Source organism: Sorex araneus, chromosome 1 (assembly GCF_027595985.1).
Source record: "Sorex araneus isolate mSorAra2 chromosome 1, mSorAra2.pri, whole genome shotgun sequence".
NCBI classification, from domain to species: Eukaryota; Metazoa; Chordata; class Mammalia; order Eulipotyphla; family Soricidae; genus Sorex; species Sorex araneus.
The window spans coordinates 119257383-119278502 of NC_073302.1; the positions used below are offsets into that span (position 1 = coordinate 119257383).

The 21120-nt window shown below is 42.6% G+C and overlaps 1 protein-coding gene across 1 annotated transcript in view; it reads left to right on the forward strand.

Moving 5' to 3' along the window:
* The first annotated feature begins 668 nt into the window (after positions 1-668).
* Positions 669-21120, forward strand: part of CDH6 (cadherin 6) — a 146833-nt gene continuing 126381 nt past the window's right edge. The window contains exon 1 of the mRNA XM_004605565.2: positions 669-873. The gene's annotated coding sequence lies outside the window, so the exon portion shown is untranslated. The remainder of the gene's footprint in view (positions 874-21120) is intronic.

Here is a 21120-nt window from a genome sequence, read left to right on the forward strand (position 1 = left end):
TGGGGTTACTCCCTCTGTAAGAGTAACAGAGATCACAGGGCCATGCAACAAGAAAAAGAGGAAGAAGAAGAAAGAAAAAAATCGGTGTTCCTGGAAGGACACGGACATACACGCATCTAGGCTTGCTCCCTAGATGGCCTGTTTATGCTGTGAAGAAACGCCAACGGTGTCCTTAGCTCAGATGGTTTTTTTTTTTTTTTTTTTGGTGCGGCTGTGTGTTTTTGAATGCTCGTGCGTGTTATATTCCTGCAATATTAGGAAGCTGGCCAAGTGATAGCGCGCCCAGGAGGTCCTGGGTCCCCGGGAATTGTAATTGCTCGCGCTTTAAAGAAAGAACATCCAGCCGTGGCTGAGAATAGCACAAGGTGCATTTGGAGAGTATCAAAGAGGGGAACAGACGGAGACACGCAAGTTCTGAGTAGGTCTGAACGCGCCACCTCCCTTCCCCCAACTCCACCTCCCCGCCACACACACTCATCCCGCAAAAATAAATAAATAAATAAGTAAATAAATAAATAAAGAAGAAGAAAGGGAGAGAAAAGCCTGGGGCTGAGGGACTGTTGCAGCGAGCGAATCACTCCGGACTTCAAACACAGGGAGTCATTCTGTCAAGGGGAGGGGGCGGGTGGGGGCCGGCCTCCCTAACAAAGTCCTCCTCTCTTTGCTCCCTCCCACTTCATTCACTTGCAAATCAGTGTGTGCCCACAAGAGCCAGCTCTCCCGAGCCCGTAACCTTCCCATCCCGAGAGCTGCAGTTCCAGCCTCGGCAGCGAGAACGCCACCACCAGCGGCCACCGCAGCGGCAAGCGGCGGAAGCAAGAGCAGCCGGGCCGGGTCGCGGGGGTCTCCCCGGGCGCAGGAAGGCGAACGGAGGTAGGTGGGTTTGGTCTCCCGGTGGCGGCGGTGCGGGATGCCTTTTCTTTTGCTTTTTTTTTTGCTTTTCTTTTCTTTCTTCGCTGCTTCTTCTGCTTCTTCTGCTTCTTCTTCTTCTTCTTGTCCTTCTTCCTCTTTTCTGTCCTCCCCTTCATTCGATCGCGGGGATGGAAGCCAATCAGAGGCAGCGCCCCGTGCCCCCGCGGGTACCGCACGCGGAGCGGGGAGGGATGCTCAGCCCCGCGAGCCGGACTCTGGGCGGGCGGGCGCGCGGGTCCGGCTGCGCCGGGCGGCGCTGCTGCTGCCGCCGGCCAGGACGGGCGCCGCCGCCTCGCAGGGAAACGGGGCGCAGCGCCTCCGCCTCCCGGTAAGACGATCCGATCCACTGTGGGGGTCACGGTGGTGTTGGTGGTGGTGGTGGGAGGGGGGGGGTGGCACAGCTGCCTTTCTCTCTTTCTCTCGCCCAGGCTGCCCGCGAGCGCCGGCATTTGCAAAGTTGGCTGGTCCAGGATCAGGGCGTTGGTGCGAACCGTTTTGGGGAGGGGGGTGCGGGGGGAGGGCGACTGCTTTCCACCTGCCCACAATCACGAGGGTCCTTTGCGGGGAACTGCCTCGGCTGAGTTTTATTTAGTTCTTGGCTTCGGCGGGGATAGAGCCGATCGTCTGCGGAGCTTGAAAACTCCCGCATGCCCCCCACCCCCCACCCGAGAAAGGCAAACTTGAGCTGGCGATGATTTATTTGGCAGGGAGAAAACTGTTACTAGCCTGCTGGGTTCCGGGCCACGGCGGCGGGCTTGCCAGAGGGCAGGAATGCTAAGGTTGCAAGGAAAAGTGCAACATCGGACTCGGGAAACGGAGCACAGTGCCCAGGGAAAAGTCATGTGCAAGAGGCAGCTCGCTGGTGCTCTCCGGCGCGGCTGGGCGGGCACGGCTCCGTGGGGGGGAAACGTCCCTTCCCGGAACTGGCTGGACAGCAGAGCCGCGAGTGCGCCTGGTGGGTTTTCAGGGGTCCGAGGCAGGAAAAAAGTGGAGCCTCTCCCGTGCGCGGGTCCTGGAATGGAACGGCGGGGCGCGTTGTGGTGTGCACTGCAGCGGTCGGTCGGGGGAGCGGCGATGACTTCCACAGTTAGAGGTTCCTCTGCCCGGAGTTATTGGAGATCTCCAGCCGGGAGATGCTGGCGAGGTCAGCGCGGTGCTGAGAAGTGTTGTCACTGCTGCAATAAAATCCATATTTTATGGGGAGTTACATGCAGGTCCCTGTTTCGTGCAAGGGGCTGTTCACCTCAGTTTACTGAGAACGTTCAAGAAAGAAGGAAGTTTAATCATCCGGAAGAGCCTACATTTCTCTCTCTCTCTCTCTCTCTCTCTCTCTCTCTCTCTCTCTCTCTCTCTCTCTCTCTCTCTCTCTCTCTCTCTCTCGTTCTCACGGGGTGTGGGGTGGGGGGAGGGATGCGTAGAAGGTATTTTCATTATTTTATTCACACTTCTAGAGATGTATCCGCCTGTGCCATCCGTCATCGCTGCCATCCCTAGGTACCGATGCACATAATATGGGCAAGAAGTGATTTCTCAAGCAAGGATGTTGCTGAGTGGCTGGTGGATGTCCGTGGCTGGTTGCACTGGAGGGTTGACTGGCCAAATATGGGCTTTCAAAGCGGTTATTACCCTAGGGGGGCAAACTCCTCCCCGAGCTGGAACTGGAAGGCAGGGATGTACCTGGTTACTGCACTATTCCTCTAAGACTGAATAACATCTTCCTAGGCCAGGGATGGAGATGCATGCTAGTTGCCTTGCTTTTCTGGCTGAACCTTTGCCTGAAAAGGAAACACTCAGATTCTACTCTAGGAGAAATCAATCTGGAGGCATAAACTGGAGGCAGTTTAGCTGAAGCATCCTCAGTGGAAGAGCAGTGGCCGGCCTGGCTGTGTTTTTGCTATTTTAGAGAGCTAGAAAACAAGTCGGGTGAAATCAAGGGGGATAGGATCAAGCAGATGTCTTCAAGATGTCATAGGAGGAGGGCAAAGTTTATGCCAGAGGCCAGCTTTGCAATGCAGAGCTCAGAAACTTAAAACAAATTTAAAGAATGTACTGGGAAATCATCAATCAGGGCTGCTGCATCTCACCCCATTTGTGCTTTAGTATGTTCGACTTTGAAAAGTATTGGGGGGGATAAATTTTTTTTTCTTCTACCCATCATAATAATTCCTGCATATGTTGGAAGCAGAGGAAGTAACCAATTTCTTAGCAGCACCAGAGCACATTCTGCAGGAAAGTGGCAATGCTTTAGTTCAACTGTTCTTCTCTACAATTATCTTTAGCTGCCATTATAGTAAGTGACAGGCTGGTATCTCTATAGGGACTCTTAGTCCCTTTACTACCTGGCTTTTACATCAATTTATTGCAATTACATTGCTTCATGCTAACTCTGCAAAGATAATATATAGAAACAAAATCACTTTCGACCAAGTTGCCGACTATCAGAAAACGTTTGCTTCACCTCCTCCACCCACAACTCCCATCAGCCTTGCAAGTGAAAATGTACGCTGATGCACTCTTCCTTTTTAAGAAAAAAAAAAGTACTGCTTGGAGATACTGGAAATAGCCAGTATTTCTAGAAAGCACAAAGACATTTTCCAGGGCAACCAGTGGCTTCCCAGGGCAAATGTATCCGTCAATTAGAACAAGTTTTGACTATCCAACCTAGGGCCCATTGAGTGATTTTCCCCACCTAAGAATTGTGAGGAAAGAGAAAGTATGGCAAATATCCGGAGTGAAACTAGGTACTTTCCTAAGGCATGGGCCATGGCTTCCTCCCCCTTCTGGCCCTCACTTGCTCTGCCCTGGGGGATGCCAACTAAGGCTGCATCTTTTCAACTATGGAAACTTTGGTTAAGTTGGAAGGGACCTCTAGTGGGTCTCTCCGTGCATTTCTCTTTGTCATGCCACTGCAATCTCTGACTTTGTTATCTAAAATCAGAGTACAAAGGCTTATCCTCCGAAGTCAAGCTCCTTATTCTCCGAGCATCACCCGGGTATGAAAGTTAAGTGAAAAACCCTGTTTCTTGCTATCATTTGTGTAGTTCTTCTGCTTTAAGAAATCTGAGAGCACTTTGCACTGTTTTTAGGGCATCTATACCCCTAATAACTTCTCAGTGATTCCCAGTGTGGCCAATGAATAAAGAATTTACCATGCCTCAGTATACGATTTTCCCATCCTGTTGACCTCTTTTAGACTACTTTATTTATCTTAATTTACCCAGCAATGATAAACACCCATCACTGTCACTGTCTTCTTGTTGCTCATCAATTTGCTCATGTGGGCACCAGTAATGTCTCCATTGTGAGGATTGTTGTTACTGTTTTTGGCATATCAAATATGCCATGGGTAGCTTGCCTGGCTTTGCCGTTCAGGAGAGATACTCTTGGTAGCCTTCCAGGCTCTCTGAGAGGGGCAGAGAATTGAACCCGGGTTGGCCGCATGCAAGGCAAATGCCCTACCCGCTGTGCTATTGCTCCAGTCTGCCCAGCAATGAAACTGGCATTATAGTCACGACATTTGGAATATCCAAAAGTTCCATGTGAAAGAACCCCCAGCACTAAAGAAATATTCACAGAAACCAATGTCATTCATCCTTTCAGAGATCTGTGAGCACTCCAAAGTGAGAGTAAGCTGAAAGCTTCTCATTCAGAGGCCTTCCCCATTCCAAAGAGCACCAGGAAGCCCAGAAGAAGCTTGGAGGTCTGATCACCCTTACTCTGGGAGGATGTTCTTCAGACTTTCTCTTTGACTTGTCACAACTCCTTTGTCCGCACCTACTCCTTACGAAACCCCAGCTGGAACTTCAAGGCAGCTAAATTTTGTGGGGATGAATCGGTCTCTTCTGCTGACAGCCAGCAGGTTTCAACTTCCCATTTAAAAATCTGTTGTTGAGTTGGAAATGTGTTCCAAATGAGATAACATCCGATGGGCCCATTCCTTGTGTTGCTGGCTTAGTCACGGCAGCCCATTCTTTGGGGGGGGGCATCAGACTTAGGGTCTTAGAAAAATAATGAGCAGTGACTCAGTCTGAATTGCACATTTTGAAAAATAGTGTTTCAGCCTAGCTACTGAAGGTACCTCATTTGCTTCACAAAAAGGTGAAAATGGAGATAATATAAGCCTTCTCTGGTTTAAATTTTTTACTCTGAATAACGATTCTAAGTACAAAGACTCACAAATTTGCTAACAAGAAAACTACTGAAAGAAGAAAATTAAACTCACCTGCGTACATGCGCACTCACACATACATACACACACACACAGAGTGAGAGAGAGAGAGAGAAAGAGAGAGAGAGCTCCCAGCTATGAGACTGTTCCAATAATATGAGAGGGGGAAAAAATGCAGAAATATAAAGCTTGAGATGACTTTTCCCCTTTTCATTCTTTCCCTTCATCCAATGGGCTTTTTATTTTATTCTGATTTTGAGAGGTTGAGACACTTTCCTGAATCTAAGTAAATTTTTCATTCAAGTTTTCTTCTAGGCGGATTAACTGGGCCCCGTTTTTTGAAAGTTCCCCTTCCTGAGGCGAGCAATCTTTTCAAAGCAGTCATCTGAGAAACCAGGATCTTCCTAATTAGCGATAGAACTAAATGCAAAAAGTCTTTGTAACCCTGCCACTCACCAAGTAAGAAGATATGTAAAGAGCAGAAAGTACAAAAACACTTCAAAAAGTTGATCCACCTTCATTACTACAAAAATTAAATGGATTAAAGCTCCTTAAAGTCAAAAATATTGGGTCAAAGAGGGCCTGATACAGCCCTGAAGATTTTAAACCTTCAAAACCCAACTAACTGCCCTGGAAATTTTTAACTCTCCTAACAAAGCATAAAGACTCTGAACACATGGGCATAACTGTAGGGTGAGATACATGTCCAAGGGTAACGGGACCTCCTAGCCACAGATGATTAGATTATTTTACCATGTATCATCTGTTGAAAATCTTTCCACCAACACTACTGGGTGCTCATTTCCTCTGTTAATCAAATTGCCTTGCTGAGATTTATGAGAGTAAGAGTTTAATTAAAGGCAGAATGTTACTATTAAATTTGATGTGCATATACATGTGCAGTGTGGTCCCAAACCTTTCCTCCTTTCTGCATACAGAGGTCTTTTCTGGAAGAGGACAACTTAGGAAGGAGATGAGGGACACAGAATTGGCATGATAAGGTATCATTAATCTTCAGGCTTCATCATATAAAGAGCACTGTTGTTTTGTTTGTTGTCTTGTTTTGTTGTTGTTGTTTGGGGGCCACACCCAGCGATGCTCAGGGATTACTTCTTGCTCTGCACTCAGGGACCACTCCAGGTGGGCTCTGGGGACCAAATGGGGTGTTGGGAATTGAACCCGGGTTGGTCTCTTGCAAGGCAAGTGCCCTACCAGTTTTAACTGGAGTTCTGGCTCCGGAACTGTTATATTTCATTCACTCCTTGAGTTGCTAAATTAGAAGATCTGCCCAGAAGAGGAATGGAAGTTAGTGGAATGGAAAACAGCTAGGAAAAATTAAATTGGGGAGGTGTCAAAGTAAGTAAAATGAAAGTGATAAGGAGATGGGTTTTACATGGGAGGAAAACAGCAGCAAAACTGCCATTTTTACACAGGGCCTTTCTACTTTATAAATGCTGCTGCTATTAAAGGCAACTTTATACACATGATTGCATCATTAGCATGTTTGTAAACACTCCAGCTCTCTACAGTGGAATACAAATTTGAAAATTATCTTTAAAAAGTCACCATCTCCAAAGAATGATGCTGCATGAATCATAAAATAACCAGGCAAGTACATTTCTTTGAAGTGATCTGAACTCCCATGAGAACCAAAGAATCAAGTTTTCTTAATGCTTTGAAGAATATGAACTTTTCTGTTTGCTTTGGCAATGTTGGTATACAATCCAAATATATAATACAGATACCATTTTGTTTGTTGCTTTTGCTTTGGGGTTGTGTTTTGCTTTGGGACCACACTTGGGTGGTGCTCAGGGGGCTATTCCAGGCTCTGCTCAGAAGTGACCTCTGATAGTATGGAGGGGTGAGGGTTCCATATATATATGAATATATATGTATATATGTATATATGTATATATTTATATGTATACGTGTATATATACATATATATAGTGCTGGGGATTTGAACCATAATCAGGAAATGTAAGGCATGTAACTTAGTCCTTCTCTCTGTGTCTCTCTGTCTCTGTCTCTGTATCTGTCTGTCTGTCTCTCTCTCACTATTTCTCTCATCTATCATATGTACTTTAGAAGCATAGTGATTTTCCCCTTCTATTTTTTCTCTGCACTCTCAATAGATAGACTGCTGTCCCTGAAACCCAAGTATACAATAATGATAGAAACCAAACCATCCATTAAGATCCTATACGTGGTGCTAAGTAATAACAAATGACAATTATAAGACAGCTCATCTTTATAAAAATAAAAGGCAAGGGAATAAAAAGGGAATAAAAATACAAAAGGTCAGAATTTGTATACATGCCTTTTATATGTGAATAATTCAGTAAGCCAAAAGGAAAATGATAGTCTTCTTTCCCCTTCATTTAGTCCCTTTTTGGTTTGAATTTCTAGGGAATTTCTGTTTGGGCCAAAGCACTTAATGAATGTGCTGTTAACAAACACGTGTGATGTCTTAGAAATAAAAGTGTGGCTTCAGAGCGATACAGAGAAACAGAGGACATCGGAATAACGTGATTTATGTTGACCGGAGTAGTACAGGTTTTAAGGCTGTGAAAAATGTTTGCTAGGTGACTCATTTTTGAAAAGTCACTTATACACAGGCATTAAAGTTGATAATTGTAATCGAAAGGATCATGTGGGCCATTTGTCTAAGCCTAATAATGGCACCTTTTATAAGAATAAAATCACTCCTCCCGCCTTCAGAGCATGCCTCATGCCAAACAGAGTACTTCAGAAAGGTGACTGCAAATGACAGCTCTTCGTTTCCTTGACAGGAGGCATCTCAGTGTCCCAGTGCCCAGTCCTTTCTCCGTGCATGACAAACTCTAAAATGAGTTTGGGCACAATACCGGGGGATAGCACTGAGTACCATTTCTATGTATGCTTGTCTAGTGAGTAAAAACAATGGTTTCCTTTGTGCCCACAATTTGTTACTTCATGGCCATCTCAATTCAGGATTTGTTCAAATATTTCTTACCAAATAAAATTTCACCCCACAAAAAAGAATAAAGGAAATGTTAAAAGGATTAAGGAAGGGAGGGGTCGAGGTAGTAGATGCAGGGGATGGAGAGATGGAGAGAGGGCAAGTAGCCTTTTAATGATATAAGTAATATAATATATGGTTGACGTCGATGTGCCAGTTTTCATTTTGTCCCTTTAATGTTGGGCCATACCCAGCTATGCTCAGGACTTACTCCTGTTTCTGTGCTCAGGGATCACTCTGGCAGTGCTTGGGAGACCACAGTGGTAGGAGACCATAAGTGGTGTTGGGGGGTCCAACTTGGGTCAGCCATGTGCAAGGCAATGTCACATTCAGAGAATCGTGCCGTTAATCCAGCCTGTAAGAACAGTTTGATAAATTGAAAATATACTCAGAGAACATGAGATATAGTAGAGATGATGATCCAACACCCATCATTTCCGTTTGAGATCACAGAGCAGAGTGATGGTGAGGCTGTCCGTGGATACATGAAATTCTCTTGGCCCCTCTCTTCTAGAACTTGGCCTCATGATTGAGTGTTATTATTTTATATCATCTCTACTAAATTCTGGCATTAAAAATCAAAGGAAGATAGCAGACCGTACAGGGGCTAAGGGGCATATGCCTTATATGTGACCAACCCTGTCTGGTTCCTGGAAACAAAACAGGGTCCCCTGAGCACAGCCAGGAGTAAGCTCCCTGAGCACCGTGCTGGTACTAGCACCCCCACACCAGCAGAGATGCTTCCCAAGCTAAAAATAATAAATTTAAATCTACAACATAGTTACTGTGAATTCACTTTGAAGGAGCAGAAAATTATGGAGAAAATAAAGATTTAGACTTCTTTAGGATTTTCACATGCCATACCTTAGACCTCCTATTGCAAAGGGGAATTAAATTTTCCTCCAAATTCTTAACCATTACTTTGGAGGGGTGTGATTAAATTTAGGTTTTTGTTTTGCTTAGAATAGCTGGAAGGCAGTTTTGACTAGGCTTTTTTTCTAAATCACTGATTTTCCAGGGTGCCCAGAATCTTTGAAGAAAAAAATAAACTTGATTGGTTAGTGGTCCGACCTGAAAAAATTATGACAACCTATTGTTTTCATAAATCTCAATTTACTCAATTAGGTTTCAGACACTGACCTTCATACTTCTTTGTAGCTAAAATGTCAATTCTTCCACGATGGTGTACAAAGAGATTCCCCCTGGTCCAACTTGGCAAAATTAAGACCTGGGAAGTCAATGTCAGCTTCCACTATTAAAAAAAGGAGAGAGAGAAAGAACAGCTAATGTTCCATGAAATCCAAAAGTCTGAGGACCACTGGGTCAGGTAATGAATAACATCATGTTGAAAAATGATTGACCTAGTTTCTTCTTTCTGGTTTGGGTAAACAAAGAGAAAGGGGAATCCTAATGACATATAAAACATTTCAGAGCCTAAACAATAGCAATCCAATCAGATCCTTGGGTCCTTTAATTTAAAATATGGAGGTTCATAGTCATGGTTCGTAGACTCAGACTTTGTAGGGATGGTCACAGATCCTTTGGACATTTGTTTCGAGGCAGAGGAGGTAATTCAGGGAGCAGGAGCACATGCTTTGTGGATGAGGCTCCGTGCTCATGTTTAGTCCCTGGCACTACATGACCCACAGGCACAGCCTGGAAACATTGGACAACACAGGGGATGGATCTGGTGACTGCCACCACATCGGCAATTCAAGCACCGAATCATCTGGTCGTATTGACCTAAACTCTCACTGGAAGCAGTTCCCAGACTCTCCAAGACTGTGAGAGAGTCCTTCCCCCCCCCCCGCCCCCGCAACTGAAATAAAAATAAATTAAAAATAGACTTGTGTTTGCCAAGCTCATGGGCAGAATGTGTCATAGACAATAGACAATAAAGTTCCCTATTTGACTGAGCAGTGCCTGACTTCCTAAACTGCCAGTTGCAATGACCCCCTTATGGGGTCCTGTAACTGAATGTAAGAATGCTGAAAAATCTGGCATGGCAAAAGTTTCCTGAACACAGAACAACCAAAAACTAATTCATAGTAAATGACATTACGAATCCAGTATGTTTCTGGCACTGCTGTCCCATGCGATACTTTGCAGCCCAAAAGGGGTCTCGCAAAGGGCTGATAGAGTGGGTTATTTAGTGGAAAACAAAAAGTATACTTTTATCTAATTTGATAAGCAAAATAAAATCCACCTCACCTCTTCTAGATATAAAAGTGATATCTTTTTGCCTAACAGTGAACTTTATGTAATTGTGGGCAAACACAAATTGTATAAGGTATATATGTTAAGGATTTCATTTTTACTTCAAAAGGCAATTGTTCTCTAGCTAATAGTGCCGACTTGCAGCATGAAAATGAGCTTATATTTTTCACTGCAAAGACTGAATCTTGCTAAATCCCTTGCAAGATTTCAAGAAGAAAAAAAAAGTTCTGTTAATCTACTATCTTCAATTTTATAAAATGTTTGAAACGGCTCAATTTCACATTCAACTAAAATATTCTAAGCTCTCCTTAGCAACAGGTTCTAATTTAATACAGATCAAAACTGTGTGGTCAGACTAAGTAATCACCAATGCAAAATGATAATATACACCAAGAATGTTATATTACTGCTGAACCCTAATTTGAACCAACTCGAGCTACTGTATCTCCAGCAATTAGTTGTATATTACACAACTTGTTTAAAAGTACCTAGTTGGGATTTCATACGTGTTTCATAAAGAATCAATTCTAGGGAGGAGGCTTTGTGATAAATATCTGTGTTAGAATCTCACTCTTTTTCTGACTCAGATGTGCCTTTTTATCAAAAAGAGATATGTGGGGTCAGACCCTAATTAAGGCAGCAGAATGTAGGGGTCACTTCCTGATTAGTGTCATCCAGACAAGGTAAACTGAGACCTCAAGATCCACAAAGGATGGCTCTGCAATAATTTTCGTATTCAGAAAAGAATATTTATCTGCAGGTTAAGCACCTCTGAAGCAAGTGCATGCCAAAGACAGGTCCCATATTTTTTAATGTTTTATTCACAATGCTTCCTTTTCTCTCACAAGTTTTCTTTTAATTCTCAGATGCCACTGTCCCTAACGCCTTTCCAAATAGCACCATGATTTGTTTTTATTCTAAAAAAAAATAACCCTTGAATTTAAACAAGTATTTACTTAAATTTTTTTTAAGGAAAAAGAAAAACCAATGAATTTAAATCAAAGATTGTTGCAGTAGAGAGTAGGGCTCAGCAAAATGGGATTGGGGACTAGGAAAATAACTGGATTCTCACCAGCAGAACATGAAACAAGATAATCACATTATTTAAAAGTTCTGGGGGTGGTGTGATAGCACAGCAGGTAAGGTGATTGTCTTGCACCTGGCCAAACTGAGCTTGCTTCCCAACATCACATATGCCACCCCACCACCCCAGCCTCACCAGGAGTGATCCCTGAGCACAGAGCCAGGAGTAAGCACCAAGCACCGCCTGATGTGGCAAAAAAAAATTAAGTTAAGCTAAAAGCTACATAAAAGTCAAGTGCTCTCGCGACTGAATTTAATGTGATGCCAGGAAAGATTTTTATAGAGCAGAGAGAAAGGAGATGTTTTTTGGAACCTATGCAAGATTAATTGAGCACTAAAGAGCAAGAAAGTTTGCTTTGCACTCTTGAGTGTTCCAAATGTTATGAAAGACTATGTTTGTGTCCCAATTTATCATAAAATTAAAGTGGAATTTAAATAGGTTTATTTTTCCTTGTGATCATCTTTTTATGGTGCCTGGTTAGAGAAAACAAAAAGCAGGAGTCCACCTTGCCCTGTTTTGTAATTAAGAAGTGTGTACTAGGAGCTGAAGAAATGGTCCAGGGGTAAAGATGTTTGCCTTGCATGCAGTCAAGCCTAACTCAGTCCCCAGCACTGCTTAGTGGGCCCCTGAGTACCACCAGGAGCCAACCCCTGAGCACAGAACTGGATATGGTCTCCAAGCACTTTGGGGTGTGGTAAAAAAAATCACGGAATCACTGTATCACTGTCATCACGTTGTTCATCGATTTGCTCAAGGGGGCACCAGTAATGTCTCCATTCATCCTAGCCCTGAGATTTTAGCAGCCTCTCTTTTCTCCTTCCCAACGGTGCCTCATTGAAGGCTCTTTCAGGGTCAGGAGAATGAGACCCATCATTGTTACTGGTTTTAGCATATGAATATGCCACAGGGAGCTTGCCAGGCTCTGTCCTGTGGGCAGGTTACTCTTGGTAGCTTGCTGGGTTCTCTGAGAGGGAGACCCTAGGCTATCAGAAGGAGCTTTGTTTTATAGTCTCTGGATCTTGGCCATTTATGGAATTACAGGGCGCTGGGGACAGTTTGTGGGTGTTACTGCCTAGCTACTGGAAAATGGTGGGTCTGGGTGGAGGAGACCCAGTCTTGATCCCAGCAGGCTTGGAGATCTCAGCCACGGGTCCCACACACCTGGGTTCCTCTGCCGTTTCCTTATTGCGTGAAGGTTGTCTGTGTGTAGAAGGGCCTTGAGCATGGCTGTGGCTAAGGCTCTAGAGGTCTTCAGCTGCCGGAGCTCTGCTCTGGATGGAAAGAGAAACTCAACCTGCCCCCTCCCAGGGGTCCCCGGTGAAGACAGCCAGGCATGGAAACAAGAGACTCTGCATAGCTCTCTTCTGGGAACTTGGTTTTATAGTCTCTGGATGTTGGCCATTGATGGGATGGGGGGGGGGGGCCCGCAGTTTGTGGTAAAAGAAGAAAAAGAAGGAGGAGGAGGAGGAGGAGGGGGAAGAAGAGGAAGAGGAGGAGAAGGAGAAAGAAGAAGGAGGAGGAGGAGAAGGAGGAGGAGAAAGAAGAAGGAGGAGGAAAAGGAGGAGGAGAAAGAGAAAGAGGAAGAAGGAGAAGGAGGAAGAGAAGAAGAAGAAGAAGAAGAAGAAGAAGAAGAAGAAGAAGAAGAAGAAGAAGAAGAAAAAGAAGAAGAAGAAGAAAGAAAGAAAGAAAGAAAGAAAGAAAGAAAGAAAGAAAGAGAGAGAAAGAGAGAGAAAGAAAGAGAGAAAGAAAGAAAGAAAGAAAGAAAGAAAGAAAGAAAGAAAGAAAGAAAGAAAGAAAGAAAGAAAGAAAGAAAGAAAGAAAGAAAGAAAGAAAGAAAGAAAGAAAGAAAGAAAGAAAGAAAGAAAGACACACTAGTATTATTCATGGTGTCATGAAGACAAAACTAAGAATGAAGGAATGAATTTTGGGATGAGTGTTTAACTGAACCATCCGAGGAAGCAGCCACGAGGCTCTGACTGCTCCGAACATGCTCTGCTTGTGAAACTTCCAGGCTGCATTTCACCTGATGGACAGTGCTTCTAAAAATGAGACCCTGCCAAAACTTTTGGGAAAAACCTTATTGGAGTCTCTACTGAAATGTGCACCTGATTCTAATGTAATAAAATGCCTTATAGAATAGATAGACCCAGGTTAACGATAGTAGAGAAAATGGGGTTAAGACTCTTACCGTGCACACAGACAACCCCAGTTTGAATCCCTGACCCAAAACATGGCTCGCTGAAGACCACCAGGAGTGATCCCTGAGCATCACCAGGACAGCAACAAAATAGCACTTCTCCTGTGAGGTTCACATTTTTAAGATGAGTAACACTAACCCAAGCAGGCAACTAGTGAGGACTTCAGAAATACTACCTGGATGAAATTCTTTACACGCAAGCTCATAGATCATTTTTTTCCAATTTCGTTCCTTTTCCAATTCATCTGTACCAGTGGAAAAAATAAAACTTTTCTATCCTGTGCTAATCCTTGTGACTCCTTTCAAGGAGCTCAGTTCAAAGGAAATCCTGTTGGTGGTGTCCTGAGAGCTGGCGGGGCTGTGCACGGAGCTGGAGTTTCCCCGGGTTTCAAAATCAGGCCACCAAACCGTTCCTTCCTCCAGGCGGACTTTTTATTAAACTCGGTATGAAACAATGCTGCCTGAGGTCTGATTAACAATTCATGCCTTCCTAAACAGATTAGCAGTGGACTGTCACTTTGATTTTTCAATTCTTAATTTGTGTTTGAAAATAAGAAGTACTTCGGAGTTTACCCTCTCAATATATTTTATTATTTAGAAATCAAACCTAAATAAAATGTTGTCCTGAGTTTTTTTTTGACAGTGCTAGTATCTGAATATTTCTCTATAATTTTCTATAATCCATAAAAGCAATTGCTTCTTTTTTCTTTTTTTTTTTTGCCTTCATGGCTTATTTTCATTCTCAGTCAAATAACCCCATATGTTCTTTCCAGAGTATTTTTTATTCATTCTGACTTAAGGAGCAAAACTCAAAAAGATGTTTAGGAGAGTAAATAGGATCAGAATAAAAGCTTAGACACATAGCACTTATATAATAATTTATGCAGTACATGGCTTATATGATTGTAGTGGTGGTTTTTTAAAACTTTTTATTAGTGAATCACCGTGAGGTACAGTTACAGACTTATAAACTTTCGTGCTTGTGTTTCAGTCATACAATGGTCAAGTGCCCAACCCTCTACCAGTGCCCATTTCCACCACCAATGGTCCCAGCATCCCTCCCACCGCCCCCACGCCGTCCTCCCCTCACCCCACTCTGCCTCTATGGCAGGGCATTCCCTTTTGCTCTCTCTCCTTTTAGATGTTGTGATTTGCAGTAGAGATATTAAGTGGCCATCATGTTCGGTCTATAGTTTACTTTCAGCTCACATCTCCCATCTCGAACAGGCCCTCCTAGCACCCTTTACTTGGTTGTCCCTTCAGTATCTGAGCTGCCTTTCCCCCCAGCATGCGAGGCCCACTTCTGAGCTGTGAAGTAATCCTCCTGATGCTTATCTCTGCTGTTCTTGGGTGTTAGTCTCCCATTCTGTTACTTTATATTCCACAAATGAATGCAGTCTTTCTACGTCTATCCCTCTCTTTCTGACTCATTTCGCTTAACATGATCTTTTCCATGTGGATCCACCTATATGCACAATGATCTGAACCAAACACCGCTGTCCTCCCTGATTTTAAAGAGGAAACTAGGAGGGCAGAACAATTAAGTAATTTGTCCAAGATCACACAGCTTTCACTTTTCAAAGATAAAATTAAATCTTGAAACCTTAATAGCCCATACTTTTGGTTTTGGTTTTGGTTTTGGTTTGGGGGAGGCAGAGGGGACCCCACCGAGCAGTGATTAGAGCTATTCTTAGCTCTCTGCTCAGACATCATGCCTGGCAATGGGGGTGGGGTAGGGGAACCTTAAGGGGCCATGTGGGGTGCTCGGGATTGAACCAGAATCTGTGGGATGCAAGGCAAGTACCTTAACTCCTGTGCTATCTCTCTAACCTTAGATTCCACTCTCTTAACTAATTAACTCTTATGATGCTTTCTATTGCTTCTTATGTATGTATACATTTACATATATATTGGGATAGTTGATGGAGGATAGATGTAGATAATTAAAGCATATCTCTAATCTCAAAATGCCAAAGGTGTAGGGAGAGCTATAGGTCACATGTACACATCCCTCAAGACTCAAAATATAATTAGAAATAAAATAAGACCACACCTTTTCCATGCCTCGATGAATTTATCAGTATAGTCTCCTCTCAAGTTAGGTCAATTAATGATAGTCCAAAGCAGCAAATATCAGCATCACAAAAGCCTTTTAGCTTTCTTCCCAGCTCTTCACTTTAATTTGAGTCAGTCCTGCAATCACTTACGATTGGTCCCAAGGGGAACCTGGCAAGAGTGTTTGGAAAGCTCAAATTTATCATTCATTAATTTATTCATTCTACAATATTTATTGAGGGTGTCCTGTGCCTAGTGCTGGAGAGACAGAAGGTGACAAGACAAACATACACTAGCAGCTTGGGGGAAATAGTTGATTCTTTCCTCAACCTCTAAACAAAATAAATCCCTGTGGAATAAAGATTTATTACTACAAAATAAAACTGTAACTTTACTAGTCGACATTTAGAGATATGTATCTTTATAACCTTGGGATTATAATGGACTTTATGAGAATGGAGCCAGAACTTGAAATCAGGGAAGGAAGACAGCATTGTTAAAATGCCTATTAATCTATCAATAACAGGCCAATAGTGCCAGCTTTGTAGATAATGAATAGCAACGTCAGAGTTGGATACACTTTTATCTTCCCTCATAGTTAATCAAAAATTAGACTTAAGTTTCAGGCCACATTATGATTTGCCAGATCTTTTTTCATGCTCAAATTTGACTTTTGACCTCTTGCCCTGGCAAGAACCAAAAACTTTAGGACTACCAAAAGCTAATCTAAATTTTATTTTTGATGCTATGCATCAGAATATTTTCATGATGTTTCTTTTATAAATCCTTACAAGTTCTCCCATCAGTTTGCCCATGCAGCAACAAGTAGTACATATACTAATCAGTAGAAATGTTTCTCAGCAACAATAGCAATTTTATGTACATAGACTTTCTAAAATTAAAGAGCTATGCAATAGTATTTCAATTTTATTCACAACAAATTCACACTTTAAAATTATTTACTTACTTTTGGGGTGTTGGAGGTCACATCTAACGGTGATCAGGGGCTCCTTTTGACTCCATTCTCAGGGATCACAATCAACAGACTGTAAGCGGTGTCAGGGATTGAACCCACGTTCCCCGAATGCATGGCAAATAAATTAATCCCAGTACAGTCTCTCTGGCCCCTAATTAACACTTCTGTTCAGACACTGTACTGGGTACCACGGACAGTGACCTAATTTGATGTCACATTGCTTACAGTGGTTACAAGATGCACTTAGTGTAAAGTATATCTGTTTGAAATTGCCATTTTAGAGATGCAACCGATCAATATATTTTGGGGGAAGCGTGTGTTTTTAGTCATGGAATTGATTACCACTGCTAAAATTAGAGTTTAATATGTTGATACTTGATTGCAGTACTGACACTCAGCTATTGTGTAGCAAAACAGCCACCCTGGTTGCTTACTTCCTGTGCCCACACTTAGTCTCACCAGATGAAGAGGTCTTTTGGGATATTCAGGACAAAAGGTCAAGAATTCACTTCACCAGGAAGCTTTGCCTGACTTCCACGTAGGTGTCCTGCTCTAGGCTTAGATTTATTTTTTGTATGTTTATTTGTTGTTGTTGTTGGTTGGTTAGCTTTATTGATTTTTATTTTTTTAGGATTTTTTGGGTTTTTTTGCTTTTTGAGTCATACCCAGTGATGCTCAGGAGTTACTCCTGGCTCTGTACTCACGAATTACTCCTGATGGTGTTGGGGAAACCATATGGACTGTCAAGGATCGAACCCAGGTCTACTGCATGCAGGGCAAATGCCCTACCATTCACTATATCATCGCTCCAGCCCTTGGCTTAGATTTCTTATTGCAGAATCCATCCATCCTCTAATAACAGCCTTTACTCAGCTTCCCCTCTTCAACAATAAACACATCTTTTCAAAGTCTGTACAAGCCTGCTGACATCTCACCCATACGCATCTAGGGAAGGAAGCCTCTGAGTTGTATTTTTACCTTAAGGCTCAGTACCATTTTTGACAATAGGCAAAAACACATCTGATGGCTGTTGAAGGAACAAGTGGAAGATGTTCATTATGAAACTGTGGGCTCGGTTTACACCCCTTTACATTAGTCATGTGTTATATTACTTTTCTTTCCTTATAATCAAATTTCCTTTGACCACATTATAGGAATGCACTTAAGGGGCAAGATATTCTAGGCCAATCTCAGGGACCATCTAAACAAAAGGAGATCCCAGCCGAAGGGAATATTCCACGATGTCCAAGATGCCTTTGGCCAAATGTCTGAAATAAGGCTGCAGACCCTGTAATAGATATGCTCTCGATTGCAATCCTTCAGCTTTTTTATTTGAGAATTTTTATCTAAAACTTGCTTTCTTAAAGTTTATTATACCCCCAGGCATAGAATTGTTTACATTTTTTTATTTATGTGTTCAGGTTGAAAACTGTAGCTGTATATTTTCTCTCTTTGGTGTGGACTAGTATGATAAACCTTGGTTATCTTTTAGTTTATTATCCACCCACAGTAGTACATCACACTGAATCTGCAAAACAATCTGTGGAATACACTTAAGTACATGGTTTATGAGCAAGATCATTTCCTCCCTAAATTCCAACCCTGGAAACGTTTCTTGAAGTTCTATAGACAGTCTAGTACTAGATTCTACATACCTTGTTATAACCTTGAACGTGGCTGAACAAAAGAGATTGAATTAAATTCAACTGATTATGTAGTCCTGCTTCATTCCTTAAGTGGCAGTCAGTGCATGGAATAGGATCCTCATGAATATTGCTTGGCAGTGAAATATGCAGTTCAGCCCAGCACTATCTGAGCATGCCAAATGTTTTGTGAGGTTATGAGATGAAGTGGGAGAGATTTGGATGAAGTTTTTTATACTTCCTCCATCAAATGTGCTATCCATCAGTCTGAAGTCAAAGGTACAAAGGGAATTTTATACATATCAATCAATCGCTTAGAAATTAGTTTGGTTTTGCGTGAAGTGGATTTCCTAGACTGAACTAGGGTCTGGGTACATTCTGGCAAATGTTTATACCAAATCTTACCATATGATAAACTATAACTTCTAGGGGAAAGGAGCAGAACTTCCGGGTTTGGGAAAAATTAGAACAGCGATTCCCAACATTTATTTTCTGCCTTTGCACCATTCCTGTGATTGACACATTCCAATCAGCAGCATCTCTCATTAACACAAATGACCTGAGCTGTATAGGGCAGTCCTCTCCCACGTTTCACATCACCAAAGCTAGAAGAAAAGAATGAAGGATTTTTCAGGAGTGATTAGGCTAGTGGGGGAGAAGCAAAGCCAGTGAGTAAGCCTATTAACAGAAGAAAGATGATCAGAAAAGTGAGCTACAGTAATTCCTGTTCAGCATCCTAAATATCTGATTGTCTTTTGCTCTTTCATTAAGTGATTTCAGCCTGTGTATTAGGATGCTTTGGGCCATGAATAAGAGAAAATCCCATTTCAAAGTGGATTAAGAAATAAATAAAATTATATTTTACATAAGATTTAATTCATAGGAAAGCAGTTTCCAAAGGATCCATAGAGGAGTGTCGTGATTAAAAAATAATAATAATAAAAGTCGGGATCTTTCCATCTCTTCCTCTGCTTTCTCCATCACCAGGCATTCACCTAGTGATCTGCTTCAGCCTTGCAGGGGGTTGCCAGTCCTTCGACTGTGGGTCACCACCCCATATAGTGTTGTGTAACTGAATATGGAAGCCACCAAGAACCTTTTAATTTTTAATTTTTAAATTCTTTCTTTGTTGTTGTTGTTTTGGTGCCACCTCTGGCATTGTTCAGGGTTTATTCCTGATTCTTTGCTCAAGGATCATTTCTGGCAGTGTTTACGTAGTGCCATGGATCAAACGTGGGTCATTTGGGACAAGGCTTAAATATATTTATCATTTATTAATAGTGAATGCTTGATTTATCTACCTATTGTATATGCCTGTATACCTGGGATCACATATACATTTCTCAGGTGACCTTTCCATTCATACAAGTGGAAAAAGATGAAGAAGCCCTGGTCTAACAGAGAGAAAAGAGCAAGAATGCATTATTCTCATAATCCATGATTCCCAAACATCATAATGTTCAGATCAGAACTGGCCTTCTGGTCCCATTGTCCAGTTCAAGCCATAATGCCACATTATTTATTGCTCGGAAATTCCAGGCGTTAGCTGGTGTATTTAAACTAGAGATCCATACCTGGGCTAGGCTGTGTGTGTTTGTGTGTGTGACTGTGTGTCTCTGTGTCGGGTAAGAAAGAGGGCTGAGCAAGACTGGGATTCTATCAGGGAAAAGGGTTGAGAAAAGAATGCTATGCAGTCGATGGATGCTGTGTATGGCAAGGAGAGCACTGAGTCACTGCTTCTCTAAAGAAGAATCCAGGTATTAAATACAGAAGGAGTGACATGGGATTTCGTTGACTAAACTAGAGCGTTAGGTAATCCATGATGACACTCACGTGAACTAAAGGTCCCCTGCAACACTAGAGAGTAAGCAGCCATTGGAAAGACCTCTGTCCCTATCTTTGATTTTACTCTCAGTGTGAAGTGGGGTGTTGGTGTATTTGTTTGGGGAATAAGCGGACTAGAAATACATCACTGTCCAAAAAGAAAACATTTTTTTCCCTCAAGGGATTTGAGGCTTAACTAGCTGGAAGAAAAATATAATTTCATTTTGTTCTCGTAGTCTCATTTGGAGGAAAACCTTAAGAGACTCAAAGGACACGATGCCCTGTGAGCGCCTCCTTTGCTCTCTGTGGAGTTTGGCTTGGGGTTTAGCTTTTTTCTATCATGTTCTCAAGTGTTTTCTGAAGCAACGGTTTTGCCTTTAGCACTCTCCTAACCACGGGAGCATCAGAAACCTTTAAAAATTGCTCTTTAAAATAGCATCATAGGGCTGCAGAGATGGCTCGAAGGGCTGGAGTGCATGCTTTGCACGCGGGAGTCCCGGGTTCAATCCCCGACACTGTGTCCACCACCTGCACCCCCCACTTTCCAGAACCACCAAGAGTGACTCCTCATCACGACACCAGGACCAGCCCTGAGCACGGCTGTGTGTGCCACCCCCCAGGAGAAAAATTAATTTTGAAGGAAAATACAAAACAATGTCCTTGTCCCTTTACTATAAAAATAACCCAAATCTTTCTTTACCAAAAGTTATTGTTCTTTCAGGTTTGATTTGAAAGGCAAACAAGCTGACATGAAGATGTTTATCTAAATCCCACTGCAAACAATATGAAAAAAATGATTACAAAATATAAAATGAAAACCCAACCGAGCTCTCTAGATCACCAAGAGCATTGGATATGGGGTTGCTATCTCTTTCTTTTTCAGCAATGCATGCATGTGAATGCGATGTGAGCCTGGCAGCAGGATGCACCTCAAATACCCTAGGATAAAGTAGAAAATGTTGGACTCTTTCCCCTAATCTAATGGCTCTTTCCTTAGAGCTCACCTTCCCAAAGGAGGTGAGTTCAATGCAACAAAAATGTAA